This window comes from Erinaceus europaeus, chromosome 3 (assembly GCF_950295315.1).
Source record: "Erinaceus europaeus chromosome 3, mEriEur2.1, whole genome shotgun sequence".
Lineage (NCBI taxonomy): Eukaryota > Metazoa > Chordata > Mammalia > Eulipotyphla > Erinaceidae > Erinaceus > Erinaceus europaeus.
This window is the reverse complement of record NC_080164.1, coordinates 180,790,048-180,811,469: the sequence shown is the minus strand read 5'-3', so window position 1 is coordinate 180,811,469 and position 21,422 is coordinate 180,790,048.

The following is a 21,422-nucleotide window of genomic DNA, read 5'->3' as shown; positions in this document are numbered from 1 at the left end:
TTGGATGCCTGAGTTGCACAGCAGATGTCATCGGCGTAGATGAACTTCCTTGAAGAAGTTTCTGGGAGGTCACTGATGTAAATATTAAATAGTGTAAGAGCCAGAACAGAGCCTTGGGGGAGGCCACTTGAGACAAGTTTCCATCTGCTAGACTTGTCACCCAGATGCACCCGGAATCTTCTGTTTTAGAGAAGAAACGATATAGTGTTGGCCACCCATGGAGGCAGACATGGGCAGTGACAGGTCAATCCATACTCCCTGCCTGTCTCTCTCTACTGGGGTGGTGTTGGGAGTATGTGTAAGCTTGATAGAGCTTAGGGAGAATTCCCCCCATCTTTGGATGGAAGTCTGAGAAGATACCCTCTTGGTGAGTCTCTCTCAACTGAGGTGAGCAAAAGGGGGGAAACTCAGACTTAGTTCTTTCCTTCTTGACTCTCAGGCCCACAGAAACCCCAATACTTCTCCCCATTAACTGCAGGCCACATGGCCGCCTACTTTAAGATTCACTTACTCAAAGTCACCTTCTGATCACAGAAGAGCTCACCTTATTGCACATTCCATCACACACCTCAGACCCCAGACAAGAGAAATTCCAAACTATATGGCCTTTTGATATCCATCTTCTCTCTGTCTCACCCTACTTGTTTAACCCCTATGCTTCTCTCAAATATCTTTGGATAATTAAGTTGCTTGCATCATGGAGAATAACTGTCTTGTATCTCATCAATTCCTGTCATACCAGCACCCTACCATAAGGGCAAGCTGATCTTTAAGAAACCTGTAATTTCTGACATATTTCAATAATTCCCTTTGTTTGGTTTTCTATTTAACTCATGTTCACCTTCTAATAAACGAGTTCTGAGCACGCTGCAGTCTCTCCGGTGTCATTACTCTAGAAAGAACCTGTTACCTTTCCCCTGGAGATGACCCTGCCAGAGACCCCGACAGGGTGGGGCTCTGGGGAAGTAGGGCTCCAGGACACATTGGTGGGGTTGTCTAGTCAGGGAAGTCTGGTTACAAACAGTATTTATACACCTTTCCCATATTTGGGAGCTACTCTCTTCCCTGATCCAGCTTTCTGGTCCTTTTTCCAGCCATGCCATCATCTCCCCTAGACAATAACTTGGGTCCTCCTACATATCAGATGTCAGGTTAAAAAGAAAAAAACTAGTATAGTCATGGGCCCTTTAGAATATAACTAAAATAGGCCTACTAACTATCTACAAACAGAGGCTCCCAACTCTTCATCTGCATTAATACAGCCTTTAGGTTCATGGTTAGTCAACAACTTGTTTGGCTTTATATATAACTCTTTGTTTTACATTTTTTATTTTATTTTATTTATTATTGGATGGAGTCATAGAGAAATTGAAATGGGAGGAGAATATAGGAAGGAAAAGAGACAGAGAGAAACCAGCAGTCCTACTTCACCACTCATGAAGCTTTCCCCTGCAGGTGGGGACCAGGGGCTTGAACCTGGGTCCTTGTGCACTGTCATGCATGTACTTTAACCAAGTTTGCCACTGCCTGACCTCATCTCTGCCTCTTTATCTTTGTCTCAGGTAAGTACTGTCTCTCACATGTAATGAATAAAATAAGTCCTTTAAAAATAGTGAGTACACTTTTTTATAGGTTCACAGTTAGTTCTAAACTTATGTTTCACTGAGAATCAACACATCAGTTCAAAATATTCCATTTTTAATGAGGGACTCTCTATATAGGGAAGAAACAAAAACTACTGTATTTTTACACTGCCAAGTGTAGTTTTACACTCTCTGCATCCAAATAAGTCTGTCTATGTGGCAAATTTCATCTTTGTAATTTAATGGTTCTTATTCCTTCAGGCTTCTTCAGATTGCAAACCTTTTCTATTTGGGTTAATTTCACACTTAGAATCTCAGGGAAACCTCATTATTCATCTTTTTTTTTTTTTTTCACTGATCAGTTATACTGAATGCTAGGTGTGATGATAACAGGAAAATGCATAATTTTGTTTCACAGAACTGAAATATACAATATGATCTTCAGCAAAATGGAAGCAGAATACGAGTAAAAACAGGTCCTGATAACCTTGACACTTCAAATTCTTCTTCTTCTTTTTTTTTTTTTTTTCACAACCTGCCCTTGCTATTCAGCTTGCACTCAATAGTTTTTCAGAAACAAGGGGAAGGGTAACACTATTAATAACAGGTCCATGCTTGTGTTACACCATTGAGTCAGAGAGGAAGGAAACTAGAAGAAAGACAAAGAGAGAAATCAAAAGACAAAAACATAAACAGAAAATGAAGTCAAAGTAAGGACAGAGTTATAGCACAGAGAAAAATGAATAAAGAGATCACAGAGACCAAGAGAAAGCTCAAGAACAGGAAAGATTGGAAAAAAAAAAATCAGGGACATGAAAAACAGCTGCCTCTTGTTCAAGGATACAAGAATGATAGAAGAGAGATTAAGGGAAACAGGAAACCATGAAGATGTGAATAGTGTAATGAAAGGGAGACAGGTGTGTTGAGATTCCAAGTTTTAATTGGTGATTTAGACCTCAACATAGGGAGTGTGTCTCACATAATGAAAAAACTAGAAATGCCATATATAAAAAAACAAAGAACACAATCTAAAGTAAGTAAGTTTACTATATGAGAAGCTTCTCTGGAATAATTGAGCCTTTGCAGATAATTTAAATTAAACTGTTCTGATCATACTGAGACATAGGCTCACCCTAAATAAAGACAGCTATTTTCTTGAGAATATCCCCCAACTGATTTTTTCCTCTTTCTTTACTGCTTGTTTTTTCTGTTATTTGAAAATGGAATGGTAGCCAGGTCTCTGCTACGTATTACTGTGATCACACACACACACACACACACACACACACACACACACACACACACACAACTTAAAAGAGAGTTTAAATCATTTATAATTCAAATTATTAAATACTAAGCTAACATATAAGGAATTATTATAGAAAACATTTTAGGTGTCAGCATGTACCAAATACTGAGGGGTCAATTGTGAAAAAAATGAGGGATTCTTATATTGTAACCTATCACCAAGAGAATGGCAATCACAATTAATAGCTACAACCAATTTAAATGAATCAACTCCCTTGTAAAGTTCACTAGGTTTATTCCATCTTAGCTAAACACTCAACTGAAATCAATTTCATTTGTGATTTACTGATGCTTCAAAGCTCACCTAGTAATAAAAGGACTGCTCCTTTGGTGACTTTCTTACAAATTGTAGACTTTTCTATTGTTCTTTGTATCTATTCCTTGTTTAATGTTGTTAAAAATAAAACCAATTATTTGCAGGAAAGTCTGTGAAATCAAAGCAATAGAGTGTAGTATAATGGAAAGATAATAAGCTTTGAGAGCAGAATCTCTATGTTTAATGCAAGTTCCTTTGCTCATAAGGGAATCCCCTTTGGCAAATCATTTCTTCACTTTCACAAATCTGATCTTCACTGTTATTACCTGTAGTGATTATTATAACTGCATTGAATGTCTCACAATGTAGTTGAATATAGCTCTCGGCATTATTTAACTATCAAGATATCTTCTATTTTATAACCATTCTTAACACTGTGGGAGCCAGACCTTACATAGATTGATAATAGCATATGGAGAGATATTTTTTAATCATTTGTTGACCAGCTATATAGAATAGCGATTAGATTCTATGATGGGATCAAGTGGGATTATTTCTAAAATATGAAACTCCTTTGAGAATAAAAAATAGGGAGAACATAATGGTTTCTTCTTTGCAGGCAACTGAAGAGTTCAGAAATGTAAAGCATCAAATATGTTCAAGGGTATCAATATCTCCTCAATGTGACTTGAGTATTAATCAAAATTTATGAGACAAACCTAGCATGCTGTGACCAAAGTGAATGAAGAAGAGAAGTAACATTAGAAGACATACACATTTCTATATCAGTATGTATGGTCATTAATTTATATAACTAGGATTGGAAAAAAATAATAAATCAGAGCCAGAAATATTTTTGCATGAAAATGACAACTGGCTCCTCTATCTAAATTCAATATGGCAGACAACTTTGTGATACTGAGAGAAGTGTACTGGTTCATAAATATTTTCAAACTGAACAGGCTAAAGAAAATCAGTTATTAAATTATATACATTATTCAAATAGGAGGTAATCTTGACTATCTCCACAGACAACTCCATAGCTACAGACAATCTAGTATCAAATGTATTTGGAGAGTTATAAAAATCTACATGCATTTTTAAACCTTTATGTTTTTATTCAGTGAAATAAAGAGGGAGATCTGCCAGAACACCACTTTCCCATTTGATCATAGGATCAAATCCAGGGCTTCACACTTGTAATTCCTGTGATCTTCCCACTAATACATTTGTCCAGACACACAGGCAGAAATAGATAGATAGATGATAGATAGATAGATAGATAGATAGATAGATAGATAGATAGATAGATGATAGGTAGGTAGGTAGACAGAGATATCAACTGAATTGTTTTTCTCAGTTGATAGTTATTTAAATTTATTTTCTATATGCCAAGGTAGGTGTCTTGTTTTCTTCTCAAGAAGATTGACACTTAGAGCAAACAGCATAAATCCTATACCCATGTTTAAGTTTAAGACAAACTTTAATCCATAAAGTGACAGAAGCCTAAATGAATGTAGGTGTTCAGACTCTGATTCAGATTTACCTTCATTCTTTGAAGTACCTTCATGCTCCCTGCATCAATAGCTTTGTTTAAGACTATTGGTTATATATCTAAAAATAAGTCCAATCTTGTCACTGTGGCTTGCAAATCAGTTCCTGACGTTAGGAATTTTGATCAAGGTGGTGCACTTTACAAGTGCACATATTAGTATGTTTAAGGACCCTGGCTCAAGCCCCCACTTCCCACCTGGGGGAGGAGAGTTTCACAAGTGGTGAATCAGTGCTGCAGGTGCCTTTGTCTCTTTAGCCTTTATCACTCTTCTCTCTCAATTTCTCTATCAAATTAAAGTTAAAAATCTTAAATTAAGAAGTCTGCCTAAAGAAATCAAGAAAATAAATAATTTTGTCTGTTAGATTTTCTGTATCATATCTAGGTTTAAGAGCCAAATATCTACATTGAACCAAATAATGCAAAGTAAAAATACCAAAATAATTCAACAGAATATACAAAGTGAAATAAAAGATAAAAAAAAAGGTAAAACTCTAGTTACTTGAAACTAGATGTAATTTATTTACTTTCATTGTCATATTTTTTTTAATTTTATTATTTATTTATTAGCTAGAAACAGGCAGAAATCAAGAGGTCAGGGAGAGATAGAAAGGGAAAAAGACAGAGACACACCTACAGCCCTGCTTCACCACTCATGAAGCATTTCCCCTGCAGGTGGAGACTGGAAGCTTGAACCCAGGTCCTTGAGCAGTGTAGCATGTGCTTTCAATCAGGTGTATCACCACCTGGCCCCAAGATTTCTTTTCTTTTCCCCTCCAGGGCTTGGAGTTCAGGACTACAAATCCATTGCCATTGCTCCTGGTGGCCACCCCCCCTTTTATTTATAGGACAGAGAGAAACTGAGAGAGATTGGGGGAGATAGAAAGGAGAGAGATACAGACACCTACAGACCTTCTTCAGCACTTGTGAAGCTGACCCTCTGCAGGTGGGGAGCAGAGACTGGAACTCAGGTCCTTATGTGCGCTTAACCATATGTGCCACAGCCCAGATCCCCTCAGACTTATTTTCTATCTTTGCATTTTGTCATATTTCTTAAACTTATTTGCGTTTCCTTTGTTCTTACTTTTCACTGATGCAGTTCTTGTTACATAGACTGGAAGTTGGTTTATCAATAGATGCATCTACTAGTTCTGTAAGTCAAATTACATCATGGAAAAACTCCAGTCAAGCCTGATTCCCCCAAGATAATGATAGGGCATATTACCTACATCCCAGAAACGCTATGTGAAATGTGTACAATAATAATAGGTGTTTGGTTGTACATTAAACTGCAAAAAAGAACTATATTAACAACAATAGCTATTAAAATTGAGGATAAGTAGAATGAGAGATGATGAAACACAAATAGCTATATTTAATAGGACACTGTTTTTAATGGTGATGTTCATTCATGTAATAACTACTATAAGAGCTAAATACATAAACTGTTAATATATGTAACTGGAAAATCTAGACAGGGGTGGTGGCACGTCTGGTAAAGCATAATTATTATCAAGAGCAAGGACCCAAGTTCAACTCCCTCCTTGGGGGGAAGCTCCACGAGCACTGAAGCAAGTCTTCAGGTGGTTATCTTTCTCTCTCCCTCTCTCTATCTCCTATCCTCTGATAATTTTTCTCTGTCCTACCTAACTAAAAAGAAAAAAAAAAAAAAAGAAGAAGAAGAAAGAAAGAAAGAAAAATAATGGCCTCCAAGAGCACTGGATTTTTAGTGCCAGCCCCAAGCCCCAGCAACAATAACCCTGGTGACAATAAAAAAGGAAAATCTAGTGAAATCTAGAGATGGAACCTAATGCTTTCAATTGTAAGATATTTTAGATCGTGTCTTACATCACACATTATTTGATATTAGAAAGAGATGTCCTTTTTAGATGTCTGTTCCCTATAGATCTCATCTCTGTTATAGCATTTGTTTGAGTATTCTAACCCTTTCATCATATACTCACATTTCATGCTTTATTAAACTTTAAATTCAGGATCGCTCCCAGAAGGATTGGGGATCTTTCTTTCCTGTTGCATTTTGCACTCAGCTCAGTGTCTGCCATGTAGAGCCCAGCTCTAAGGTATTTAATATAGTCTCCGAGAGGGCTCCACTGGGATTGAACTCCAGTCAGTTGTGGTAACAATAGTTCATTAGCAAAGGCTGTATTCAAATGCTTCTCTAAGGTTTCATTTCTCCACTCTCTAGTGACACAACCCATGACCTTTTTTTTTTTTTTTTTTTTTTTTACAACAGACTGTTTGCACTCAAAGTCTTTTTATGGGCATCTGCTTTGAGGAAAATAGAGCTTCTCATAATTTGACTAGAAAGAAGGATACTTGAGCATGGGAGCTCTGGGATTAGTTTAATAATGTCTAAGAGTTTTGTAACTCAGCACCATAATGGAATACAATGAAGTTTGAGAGAGTCTCACTATTTACCACTATCACAGAACCCTGAAATAAGATTTAAAAAATCAGTTTCAGTTCAGCTAAAAGTTACCTCACAAAACATTATACAAATAAATTGTCCTCAATGGCAATGTATGGAAACATCCTCAACTCTTGGAGAATAATCTTCATTTAATATCAAGCTCAAATACTCAGTATTAGCCTCTGTGGGTCTCATTACATCTCTGTTTAAGTCATTGAAAACATGTGCAGAGAAAGAGTTTTACAGATGATGGAATTCTTGGATGGATCTAATCAAATTGTAACCTCCATAGCCAATAACAATTTTTATTCTGTAGTGGCAACTTTTGCTGTAATAAAATGACATATCTTCCTCGCCTTTGTGATATAGTTATTGATTTGAAAAATAGATTTTTTTTCAATCACCATCAGAAAAAAGAATGAGATTAGCTAGGTACATGAACTTATTTCATTGATGGACACACTTTACAGTTCTGAGTGAGCAGAAAATAAGCAGCCCCTGCAGTACAATCATATCATGGATAATTATGAAATGTGGTAGTAATCTTTATGCTAGTTTCTTAGTGAGGCTGCTCATCAACTTGGTATCAAAGGTGACTGTAGGTAAAAATATAATCAGAGACATCTGACTGAACAGTGATCAACAAGTTAGCCCAGGCAAGATTAGAATATTAAGATAATGAAATATAGTATCATACTGGAAGCTGCTTAAGGATATAACTACATAACTGGACTCAAATATATATATATATATACATATATATATATATATAAATTTATTTTATTTATTAGTGGATAGGTAAAGAAAGATGTTGAGAGGGGTGAGGGTGAAACAGAGAGACAAAGAGAGAAACACCTGTAGCCCTACTTCAATATGTGGAGCTTTCCCCCTTGCAGGTGGGAACCAGGGGTTTGAACCTGAGTACCTGAAAACTATAATATGAGCACTTAACCAGGTGTACCACCAACTGCCCGCTCAAATGTATAGTTTTTGATCACATCAATGCCCACTAGAAGAAAAATAACTATATCACCTTAGCAGTAACTGAACAGATAAGTTGGTGAAGTCATCCAATCGATGTCATCCCTCCATGTCTACCCTAGCATCTGTACAATGTGCTCATACAAGGAGTATTCATAGCAACAGCAATGAAGGCTGTTTGGGTATTAAACATCTTGAGGTTCCTTTATCAAGGATGATACTAATTCTACCATCATCAAAGTCAGAAGTTTGCTATGACAATATTCAATCAATGGATCAGTCAGCCACCTTAGGACAAATGACATAAAAACTCATATAGTACAGGGCAGGAGCTTCACCTCACAAAAAAATAAACTATTTTCCATATGTGAAATTGAGTTTCTTTGATGATGTTAAGACTCTGTATATATCCCCCTGGGAATCATTGTTCTATACATAGAGACAAATGATTTCTTGCTATACACATGTAAAAATTCTTGCCTATGGTTTTCTCCCCTCCACCCTACCTCCTCCTCTTCCTCCTCCTCCTCCCTTCTCCTTCCCTCTCCCCTCCTCCTCCCCCTCCTCCTCCTCTCCCCCTCCTCCCCCTCCTCCTCTTCCCCTCTTTTCTCTTCTCAGCAAACTTGGTCTACATTACAACAGATTGTGAGGGCTAGTGAGTATGTAAAAGTAAGATTTAACCAGGGAGTCCGGCTGTAGCACAGCAGGTTAAGCTCACATGGTGGAAAGCACAAGGTCCAGCATAAGGGTTCAGGTTGGAGCCCCCAGCTCCCCACCTGCAGGGGAGTCTCTTCACAGGCGGTGAAGCAGGTCTGCAGGTGTCTATCTTTCTCTCCCCCTCTCTGTCTTCCCCTCCTCTCTCCATTTCTTTCTGTCCTATCTAACAACAATGACAATAATAACCACAACAATGATAAAACAGCAAGGGCAACAAAGAGAATAAATAAATAAATAATAAATAAAAAGTAAGACTCAACCAATCATTAACAGGAGTTGGATGCTCCAGATCTTTGCGTGATTTGCTTTTTGTGTAGAAGCCTGACTTTCATTCTTTGTAACCTTTCAGAAATCTCTAACAAGACTAAGACATCTCATGGGAGAGCCTAGTTTTGATCCGCATCCTGTCATGAAAGAATGTAGGAATGGTAGAGAGCTATTTTGTGTTTATTTTTCCGGTCTCTTTCATATTTATATATATCTCACCAGGAACGAAACCAGTGGTGCCATCTATGTTAAGTTCCTGCAGCCATTTCCCAATCTCACATTAAAAAACGCAAAAAAATGAAAAGGCCCTGTGACCCAGAATGTTAACAAGCTAGTTAGTGCAACTTTTATTGACATTTTTTCTCTTCCTGACTGATTTCTCCACTCCCTTTGAATAGTTTCTAAGCTTACATAACCATTAAATAACACTCACATAAATAAATCACAAATAAATCAGACACTGATCTGAGAAAAATCACATTTCTTGCAGTGAAAAACTATCTTTCTTATCAAGAATTTCAACCTTTATATGATTGTGTTTAGAAAATTGTCCCAAAAAAGACCTATATAATTGCTTCTATAAATTTATTTAATTCATTTATTATTGATTTACAGGAAAGCTGTCTTTAATTATTCATTCATTGGATAAAGATTTATTGGGAAACTCTTGTGTGTATTATATATCACTCATCTTGAGTCAAAACAGACTAGTACTTTGAAAGACAAACTAAAATAGAATATACATGGTATGACTTTAAATACAGGATTACAAGATATACAATAATGGAGAGAGAGAGAGGGAAAGAGAGAGAGGAGGAAATACACTATACAGAGATGAGTGATCTGGGAAGAAGATTCATAGTTGAACATGTAAACGATGTATACCAAGAAGTAAGAAAGCTATTTTAGTTTTCAGATATTAGGAGAATGTAAAATATGTAGATGATATGTGAGATAGATAAATAATAGATAGATAGATAGATAGATAGATAGATAGATAGATAGATTAGATAGATGATTAAAAAATGCAGATAGATTTATATGCCAAAGATCATATGTGAAAAAAATGCATAGAGAAGTTGTCCAGAAAAGTAAGTAAAATTGTACATTGTGCCTTGCTTTATTTGTGTAAGAACAGAGATGAAGTGTGGGAGGATTTATTATTGTAATACCTGCTTTCTGTCCTTGATTGAAAATCATGCTAAGTCAACATTTTTTTTTACCAATGAATATATGTTCTGAAATGTTTTCAATAACAAACATTTCATGAGATAGTTCTGAGGTCAGGAAGATGGATGTTCCAAAAAGCAAGTGTATACTTAACAACTCCTAAAAGTCAGTGTTGTCATTTTAATCTAGTTTCTGAAGAACAACATACTTTTTCTTTTCTTTTTTTTTTATCATTTTCTGCTCAACTAAGATTGTCATAAGCATGTTGGAGGCAAGATTCTGGAGGTCTGAACTGTCTATCTTATATGTGAAAACACTCTGATTAAAGTGTTGACAGTGTCCTATGTATTTCTCTGTCTAGACCTAGGAATTATCATTAAATGTTTCAACCTCTCTAGTTAGTATTGGAGTAGATTCTTTGTCTCTTCTTTTTAACCATGACAAATTAGTCACCCCCTGAATCATGGAAAGAGATCATAGCAAGCATGAAGATTGGATTCTATTGGCCACTACACTGAGTAGGGGATAAAGGCTGTATAAGTTCCTATACTTTGTGTTTCTCTAAAGAGAGTTACCTATGTCCTCAGTGTACTTGGGGTACGAAGCACAAAGCTTACCTATATTCCTCTTGAATGCTGATGTCTCGGAGAGCTTTATTCATGAAAGAAGTGACAGGAATTCTTGTCATGATCTTAAATTCAGACTATTCTCTAATTTCTGTGAGGAATAAAGAATACTATGCATTTTAAAGATCATTTATTTATGATAGAAAGAGAAACCTAGACTGTTAGTCTGGCATATGCAACGCCAGGAATCAAAACTGGGACCTCGGGGAGTCGGGCTGTAGCGCAGCGGGTTAAGCGCAGGTGGCGCAAAGCACAAGGACCAGCATAAGGCTCCCGGTTCGAACCCCGGCTCCCCACCTGCAGGGGAGTCGCTTCACAGGCGGTGAAGCAGGTCTGCAGGTATCTATCTTTCTCTCCTCCTCTCTGTCTTCCCCTCCTCTCTCCATTTCTCTCTGTCCTATCCAACAACGACAACAACAATAACTACAACAATAAAACAACAAGGGCAACAAAAGGGAATAAATAAATAAAATAAATATTAAAAAAAAACCGGGACCTCATGCAGACAAGAAGGACATTGTACTCACTGTGCCACCTCTAGGGTCACCTTTTGAAATTTTTTATTACTTTATAATTGTTCATTTTATTGTTTTTAAAATGAAATTAAATTTATTTTATAGTCATCACTGAGGCTTCATCACTCCAAAATGACTTAAAAACACTATATATATCCTGTATACTATAACAAACGAAGAGTGGATAAAATTAAGACTAGGAGGGGAGTTAGGTGGTAGTAACGGGTTAAGCGCAGGTGGCGTAAAGCGCAAGGACTGGTCTAAGGATCCCGGTTCAAGCCCCCAGCTCCCCACCTGCAGGAGAGTCACTTCACAGGCAGTGAAGCAGGTCTGCAGGTGTCTTTCTCTCCCCCTCTCTGTCTTCCCCTCCTCTCTCCATTTCTCTCTGTCCTATCTAACAACAATGACATCAACAACAACAATAAGTGCAACAACAATGAAAAACAACAAGGGTAACAAAAAGGGAAAATAAATAAATATAAAAAAAAAGATTGTGACTTACTTTTAAAAAAATTAAGACTAGGGGGCTGGGTGGTGGTGCACCAGGCTAAAAGCACATAGTCTGAAGGCAAGGACCCACACAGGGATCCAGGTTCAAGCCCCGGAATCCCCACCTTTCACGGGTTTACTTGCAAGTACTGAAGTAGGTTTGCGGGTGTATACATGTCTCTCTACCTCTCTGTCTTCTCTCTGTTGCTCTTAACTAGGTGTGCCACCACCTGGCTCTGGTCTATTGTTATTTTTATAAGGATATTTTCACTCAATATGCACTTACTAAAGGAGCAAATATAGCATGAAACTCTAAAAAAAAATCACTGAATTATTTTAATCACACTATTGTGTGAATTTTCTAGAGGTTCTGAAAGACATTGAAAGTGCTGAACTATAATGGTAGTGAGATGACCAAACACAATTTTTGTGGGAACTATAGAAAGTAAATGAAGAACAAATGCAGGAGTTGGATGGGAAAAGAAAGAAATCATGTGTGCAGATAAAGTCTGGGGAAGGAAATATACTGGAAGATGCTGTGATTTCCCTAGCAGGATATGGAATGACTGATAGATCCACATGGGACTGACATCCCACAGAGATATAGTAGAGTCCATATCAAAATATCCAAAATTAAATGAAATAAGTTTGAAATGTCATAATGGGTTTACAATTTGCATTATCTTCCTCTTATCTTTTTAGTATAGTCCAGCTTCCTAGACTTGTCAATTTTTAGACCTCAATTTCCTAATAGCATATTTTCTAGTCCAAAAGATATGTTTTTTTTTCCTCGTTTAGTATAGTTTTCTTATGTATCCTGCTCATTTCTCTTCCATTCATGTACAAATTGACTCAATTTATCTTTATGAAACTGTTCAGATGTATTCTGATTCCTAAGTCCTCTCAACTACATATCGGTGTTTTCACCTCTTCTGGAATCCTCTAAAAATAGCTACAGATTTTATAGATTTCCCTTTTAACACTATGAACCTCGTTCATTTCCTTATAGTGTGTGTGTGTGTGTGTGTGTGTGTGTGTGTGTGTGTGTGTGTGTGTGTGTGTGTTTCCAATTACTACTCATATTAGACTTCTCACTCCTACAAGGAAGCATCCATGTAAATTCTGACTTTGAATGGTTCATAGAAGCTAACAAGCTGATTAACAAAGACTTGTGACTCTTAAATTATGCTGTCTTTTCTTACACAGTAGATAAAGTTCAACCTTCAAATTTGTTCATTAGGAATAGACACATATTTGAAATCAGTGCATAGCACAGGAAGAAAATACAAGATCTCCACTTGTCTCCTACTAAATAAAAGATAAAAGTGGAAGGATGATAACCCATTTAGCTCACTGCAATTTTGATATTAACATGAGCATACTCTTTCTTTTATATCATTTCATTAGGGGTTAATAGTTTATAGTACAGTTGTTGACACATGGGTATAAATTCTCATCTTCCCATTATATAAACCTTAATTTGGGTTTTGTTCTACCATCATTAACCAAGACCCCATTTTGGGGCATGCTTGGCCTTCACACATGTGATATTATATCACTTCTTTTTTTGAGAGAGAGAAAGAGAGAGTGGTTATAGTACCAAAATCTTCCCTTAGTATGTGGGGCTGGTGAGCTATTTGGCCACCCTCTCCTTTTAATTATGCAAGAGCTATATAACCACACATGCTTCCTCATTTGAAAGTCCCACAGTTGCCTAAATATGCTATGACTACAATTTTCAAAGGTAGAAATGACTTCTCAACTGGGCCCAATAGCTATTCTACAGATAGAGTCTTTCTTTCTTTCTTTCTTTCTTTCTTTCTTTCTTTCTTTCTTCTTTTTTTTTTCAGTAAGACCTACACTTGAATTCTCTTATTCCAATCCTCTAAACTAACCTCCCACATTTAAAAATGCAGAGAATATTATTTTACCTGGACATTTATTTTTCCTATTGGATCAGATGCAAGAACAGCTAAGTAAGCTCAGAATCATATATTCTCCCATTTTTGAAAGAGAGATATCTGATTGAGGAAAATTAATAAATAATAAAAATGACTTACTTCTAGTAAGGATTCTTTTTTTATATGGATTTTTATAAGCATTGCCTATAGATGCTAGTATTATGTTTACTTTGTAGATTAAAAAAATGAGATATGGGGAAGCTAAGTAAGTCTTCTACAAATTTAAAGCTCAAAGACTCCAGATGTGTAACTATAATTAATTTTTATGATTCTAAATGTACACTAATTTCCCAATATCTCAAAGCCAAGGGAACAAAGTAAAACAAGGAAAGAAAATGAGAGAAAGAGGGGGAGGGAGGGAGGGAGGAAGGGAGGGAGGAAGGAAAGGAGGGATATCAAGAGTGAAAGATTTGTCTCTAGGAAGACTTATGTGTATCAACTTTCGTTTATGTTTGGAAGATGCAAAGATTTTAAGTGACTAAATTATTTCTCAGAAGTAACATAAGAACAGGGAAAGCCTCATATTTTTTTTAGAGCACTAGAGAACTATTTAGAACAAAACTCAGTAGACTGATCATTTATATTTTCCTACTGGTAATAGAAATAATTCATTAGGAAACATATATTGAAGTATTGATGCCAGCTCCAAACTTAAAGCAATTCTCTTTAGTGTAGATTCTTGTAGTATTTTCATTTCCTTCTTCTTGAGACATTTTGGGTTATTCACAAATTCATTACCCTTCAATAACAAGCTATAGCCTTGCACACATGCTTTAGTAATGTCTTTCGGGATCATGTAATTCCTTTAGGGGGTGTGTGTGGGAAAATCCTCTGTCTATTTGATTTACAAAATGCAGATGGTTAGTGATACTTGACTTGTTATTGATGTTTGCTAACATCTTTCTCGGCACCCTTAAAGAGAGTGGCATAATTCTTTAAGACATAATATTACATTTAGGAATTGCTGTAAAAGATCATTAATCTTTTGTGCCCGACTCTGAGAGCTCAGCTTGTGTTAAATAAACCATGACTAGAAATGAAATTCAAAACACTTTGAGTGATTTCTCCAAAATGCTCTCCATTTGCCAATTATGCTCTACCATATTTTATTTGATCAGTTATTCATTATTCTTGGCTAAAAATACAGTTATGACAAATAGTGCATCTCAGAGGAAGTTCCATGATTTTCCAAAGAAATACAATCGATACAATGCAGGCAAGGCATCATTTATATTTTGTACTTGGGGAAAATAATATTGTGAGTGATGATGATGGTGACTTCATTTGTAGTTGTTGATGGATTTTGTTTTGAGGAATATAAATATAACCAGAAGGAGTATCAAAATCAAATGACAAAGTAATCAAAAAGATGTTTGCCATATACTGGACGGACATACCCCAAGGAGAAAGGCAATTAATAAAGAATTCTCATATACAGATCTGTATTTTAGGAACATCAAAATAATATGCAACTAGATAGACAAGAAGAGGCCCTACACACTCATTTCTCACCTTCCAGTAATAGGCTGAAAATACCCCCAGCATATATGTTTTGTCCATTGTGCCAGAGATCAAGCTCAGGGCCACATGCATGCCCAGAATACACTCCACTACTGACCCACATCTTCCTACCATTGCAGAGTAGACAGTGCTTAAACTCTTGTTATCTACTTGGCCTTTTTTTGGAAAAAAAATAATTTGTGATTTAAAGAGACGCAAACAGAATAGTCAGATGTCCCCATAGAGGATCTTCAAGCATGCTGTGTAACTTTAGAAAACTACTTAACCTCTCAGGAAGTTATGGTTTATATAAACAAAAATAATACTATTATAGATGTGTTAAAAATCTTCTCTTTTGCTACAAGGTAGATGATGGAACTGAAGGGTATCACCGTGAATGAAATTAACCAGAAGGAGAAGCTTGAATACCAGATGATTTCATTCACCAATGGGACTGAGGAAACAAAACGAAGGGAAATAGAAGGAGAAACATTAGCAAACTGAGACCAATGTCAGAATCAAGAACTTAAAGAAGGGGAGGGAGAAGGAAGTTAAAAGGCCTTTGGGGAACAAGTGCCTTATGATAGAGGAACATGATGATTTGGCAGTAGTCAGGCTGACATCTATCTCAGGGAGAAGTGAAATTAAAGTCATCATTTCCACAATAAAATGATCAAAAATAAAGTCACTTAGTCTCTTTTTTCCTCAGTGTTCTTGATAATCTTAAGAAGAACTTCAAGGATCAAATAATAGGCTTACTAATATTTTTTAATATAAAGAGCTTTCCAAATATCAAGCATTAGTCTTACTATGATACATTCCATAGAGAAAACATATTTTCATTGTCCCAAAGAAGGTTAAAATTAATTTCATGCATTATTCATTCTTGTACATTATACAACTATGCAAACAGAAATTCACTAATAGGGTTTATACAGTAAGAGCTTACATAGGAATTAATAGATTTATGAAATCAATTAACAACCATTACATATTGCCATATATCACTATCACAAGCAACACACTGTAACTAACAAGTACAGTTTGAGGTATTCAACAACATAATAAAATCCATTTACACATCTTTCACCCTACTGTGCTCCTCTAATGCTTCCAGCAGATTTTCTGGCATCAAACCTATAAACTACTCGAAGTGTAAGATTCTCTCTCTCCTGGTATGGCCATATTGGTTCACTGAGTGATGCCTGGCTCTGTTTTGTTTTTGCTTTCTCTCTCTCTCTCTCTCTTTCTTTTGTTCTTTACTTCCTTCCCTTTCTCTCTTTCTTTCTCTTTCTTTCTTTCTTTCTTTCTTTCACTAGGAAAAACTTGCAAATATGTTTTGGTTAGAACACAAGCCCTCACATTTTGCGAAAGAAAGTAACATAAGAACAGGGAGAGCCATATATATTTAGAGCACCAGAGAACTATTTAGAACAAAACTCAGTAGACAGATCATTTATATTTTCCTATTGGTAATAGAAATAATTCCTTAGGAAACATATATTGAAGTATTGATGCCAGCTCCAAACTTAAAGCAATTCTCTTTAGTGTAGAGGGATATACATTCTCAGGATGTGGAAGAGCAATGTCACAAGCAAGAGTCCATACAAGGGTGACTAAAATGTTGCTTCATAGTGAGTCAGAGAGGATGGTGGAGGGACGGTGAGACTGGAAGGAGGGGCTAGTGAAGACACAGGCAGATGATGCTGGGGTGAGGAACGTGAGTAAGAATATGGGGTAAACCTGTAGTCAGAGCATCCACAATGCCATTTTCAGCAAGCTCCTGGCTCCTCTTAAATATTGGTCACATTATTTAGTTTTTTATCTACCTAACCAGAGAGAGAAAGACCACCAGACCATCTCCCCAGCAAAAGCAGTGCTGTGGCTCCAGCTCAGTACCTTCCCAGGAGGTGGAATCCTTTGATATCTTGATGCTTGATTGATAACGTCAGTTACTTATTGATAACATTAGTGTTTTCTCTGCTGAATTATGTTCTTATTTACTGAGAAGCTCTGTCTAGGTGTGACTGCCTTTTGTCTCTTCTGAATCTCCTCTGGCTATGAATCTTGTTCTCTGATGGACATCAGGTGGCTGTCTTCAGCTAATAAGAAGTCTTAAGCTAGTGAGCAGTTTGGGTCAATAGGCCCCAAGACAAAGACTTAAAACTTCACATTGTGACAAGCACTGCTGCCTTCAAGACTATGGGATGCAGGACATGACCATTACAGATACCTTTTGCATGGCCCTAGGGTTACATGACAATACCCAGGTGGTCTAGCAGTAACTCTAATTACTTGTATACCGTGCAAAGGCGTTTTTGTTGTATCTCCTTCCACGCTCTTATGCAATGCATACTTTTGATAATAAATCCTCTGTTAGAGTTCTAGTTGGGGTCATACACTTGACACTGTCCCACTGAGGGCTGCCGTGTGTGTGTGTGTGTGTGTGTGTGACCTCCAGACATCTCCAGACTTCTTCCTACATTTGACCAGGATATTTGAAGTGAATCTCTCTCTATCCTGATGTGTGATGAAATGCAGGCTCCTGGCTTCTGCTCCCCTCTATCTGGTGCACCCTAAAGTCCCCATATCCAGGCACCTCCTGCAATGTTTCACTGAACTATTGCCTCAGCTGCCAATCACCGAGTTACTTTAGAGTAAGGTAGTGAGTTCAGGTCTTTGTTCAAGGAAATTCACTGAGACCTGAGTTACAGGTAAGAATGTGATGAAATAATTATAAAAGGAAGTCTGGATGAAGGGTTTGTCAGAAAACATATGATCCAGGCTGGCAAAATAGTTATTCTGGATACTGTCCTTTTTTTGCCATGTATACCAACCCAGTTCAAGGCAAGGTCAGTCCCCCATCTCATTGGACAGGCTTCAGTGTTGTGGTATCTTTCCCTCTCTCTTCATCTCAGTCTCTCTCTCTGTCTTCAAATGGTCAGCACAGAGCAGTGAAGACCTAAAATGGACAAAACAAGAAAACAATTGGCTCTTTAGTCTCTTTCTTGGCTGCCAGCAGAAGGGATCCATTGTTCCTAGCAGCTTTTTTTTTTAAATTAGTTACTTAATGTTGACTTACAAAATTATCTGATAATAGAAGTAAAATTCCATAACATTCCCACAAACTGAGTTCTGTGTCCCCATTCCCTTCACTGGAAACTGCAGTAGTTCTCCCAAGGTCACAGATATGAGTTGAATTTATATGTATATATGTTACCTTTTTTCACTTTTTTTCTAATTCACACCAACACCTACCACTACTTGTAAGCATTCTTCCTTTTTTCATCTTTGCTCTCCGATAAGAGAAATAATGCCTGGCTTCCTCTGGTGTTTTCCAGATCTACTTCCCTTTCACTAATGATATAAACACAAGATTCCTGGTGACAAATATTTCAGGAATTGAGGTCCAGAGCCCTCAGGTCATCTTCCCCTATAACCTACCCTTCTTGGAGAATGAATTTTATGGGGTGCAGAAAGCAGAAGGTCTGGTTTCTTAATTGCTACTCACTGGACAAGGATGTTGACAGGTGAATCCATACCCCCAGACTGTTTCTACCTAGCCTTAGTGGTGAAGGCTCTGGTGAGGTGAGGTTCCAGAACACATTGGTGAGGTTGTCTGCCCAGGGAAGTCAGGATTGCATCATAGTAACATCTCCTGGTAGCTTTTTTATTTTTCTACTATTTATAAAGAGGGAAGGAAGAGAGAGAGGGAGGAAGGGAGGGAGAAAGAGAGAGAGAGAGAGAATTAGCTGTCATTCTGCTTCAGTGCTTGTGAAGCTTCTTCTCTGCATCTTAGGGACAGGGGCTTGAACTTGGGTCTTTGAGCATAATAACATATTCACACTAACATTATGCCACTGTCTGGACCTTTGACATAAAACCTGACCTTCTGCTTTCATTAATTGAGGAAAATTACACTGACAATCCACGGCATAATTTCACTGTTTACTAATTCATCATGTATAGTCATCATTCTGATGTTTGTCAACTGGACTTTCATTGTGTTTGTTTATTTATTTATTTATGTATTTATTACCAGAGCACTGATTAGCTCTGGTTTATGGTAGTGCAGGGGATTGAACCTGGGACTTTGGAGCCTCAGGCATGAAAGTTTCTTTGTCATAACCATCATGTCTTTGTATAACCCCCTGCTTCTTAATTGTATAAAGCACACAGTGACAATAACACTTGGGCATAAACAATTTTCTTGAGTAATAGAAGATTTCCTTAGTAAAATCTCCAGGACTCCTCCTTCATGGAAGGTTTGATTTTTAACTGACAGCATCGAATAATGAGTCAAAGTTTCTGTGTCAAACTATCAGAATAAGATTCTTGGGGGTGTGAAAATTATGACACCTTCCTAGTATTCATTAGAGACTTAAATAATCACTGTATGGTTGTTACCAACTGGTGGGATAATTCTACTGAGCCTCTCTGTGTTGTTTGGGAAAACTAGCATATAGCTATAATATATATATAACAAGTTCAGAATGATAGAGAAAATAGACAAGTCAGCTTGAAACATTTATCTAAGTGCTTCTCACAAAGACAGCTTAGCAGGAGTTCTGACAACATATGCACTGGGAAAATTCACTTTTTAATACTTGAAATATGTGTGTGGGGGGCAGTAGTGGATCACCTGGTTGAGTGCACAAGGACCCAGGTTCAAGCCGCCAGCCTCCCACCTGCAGGGAGAAAGCATCACAAGTGGTGAAGCGGGTCTGCAGGTTTCTCTCTGTCTCTCTCCTTCTTTCCTCCCTCCCCCTCAATTTATCTCTGTCTATCCAGTAAGTAAGTAAATAAATAAAATGTTAAAAAATTTAAGAAGAAATGTGTGTGTATGTGCATATGTTTATCAGTGAGGGAAATATTCATTAACTAAAAAGAAAATTATTCTAGAGGCAGACAGAAACATCTTACCTATAAAGTAACAACAAATTACTGAACATCATACAGAACTAACGGGTGGATCATCAGTGTGACTTAGTCACAGGGATGTTGTTATAGAGGAAACAGAAAAAGGTACTTTGTAGAACAGAAGAAAAGGAAGGAGTGTGGTCTGGGAGGTGGCACAACGGATGATGTGTTGGACTCTCAAACATAAGGTCCTGAGTTCAATCCCCAGAGCACATGTACCAGAGTGATGTCTGGTTCTTTTTCTCTTCTCCTATCCCTCTCATTAACAAATAAATAAAGGCAGTCAAGATGGTCTGGGTCCTTGCTCATTGTAACATGTGTGCTCAACCAGGTGTGCCAACACCACCCCCCTTTATTTCTCCATTCCTTCATTTCTTTCTTTTTTCCTTCTCCTACTCTTTTTCCTCCCCTCTTCTTCCTCCTCACTTTGTTTTTAATAAAGAGGATACTGCTTAAATCTCACTTACGTTGAACCTGTTACCTCATAGCCTCAGGCATGAAAGCTACCATTGGACTGTCTCTCTTGTTCAACTAATTTATCTGTTGTAGGGTATTTTCAACTGCTTTCCATATTTTGGTGTTTCTGAATGATGCAGCTATAAACACAAAAAGACAACTCCCAGATGGGTTTGCTTATATATAGAATACAGATAATTAAAGCATAACTCTTCAAAATGTAAGTAAACTGTCTCTTAGACTGTGAGAACCATGGTGATTATGGAGAGAGGGAGTGAGGAGCACAGGAACACCATGAATGGGTGTGAAACTATTCCTCTAAACACCTATAAGTTTGTACATTACTGTCAAATCATAAATGATAATGTATGTTAACACTAACTAGAAAAATAAACAAAAAATTACCATTGGTTCATGATACCACAGACTTTAAGTGGAAAGGTCAGTCAACTTTTGACTTGATTTAAGCAATTCAAATCCAAGTGTCCTTGAAAAACCAACACCTCTTTTCCTGTCAGTTTTTTTTTCCTGTCAAGCTTTCATTTCTTCCTTACTTGTTGCAACTTTGTTTCTGATTATTAAGTTTAGAGCCTTCATGAGTGGGGTTAATGTTCTTATTTAGTATTAGGATAGTATACATAGTATTAAGATAGTAGCACCTTGGTAATCCACAAGGTTTGCATGTGCAAG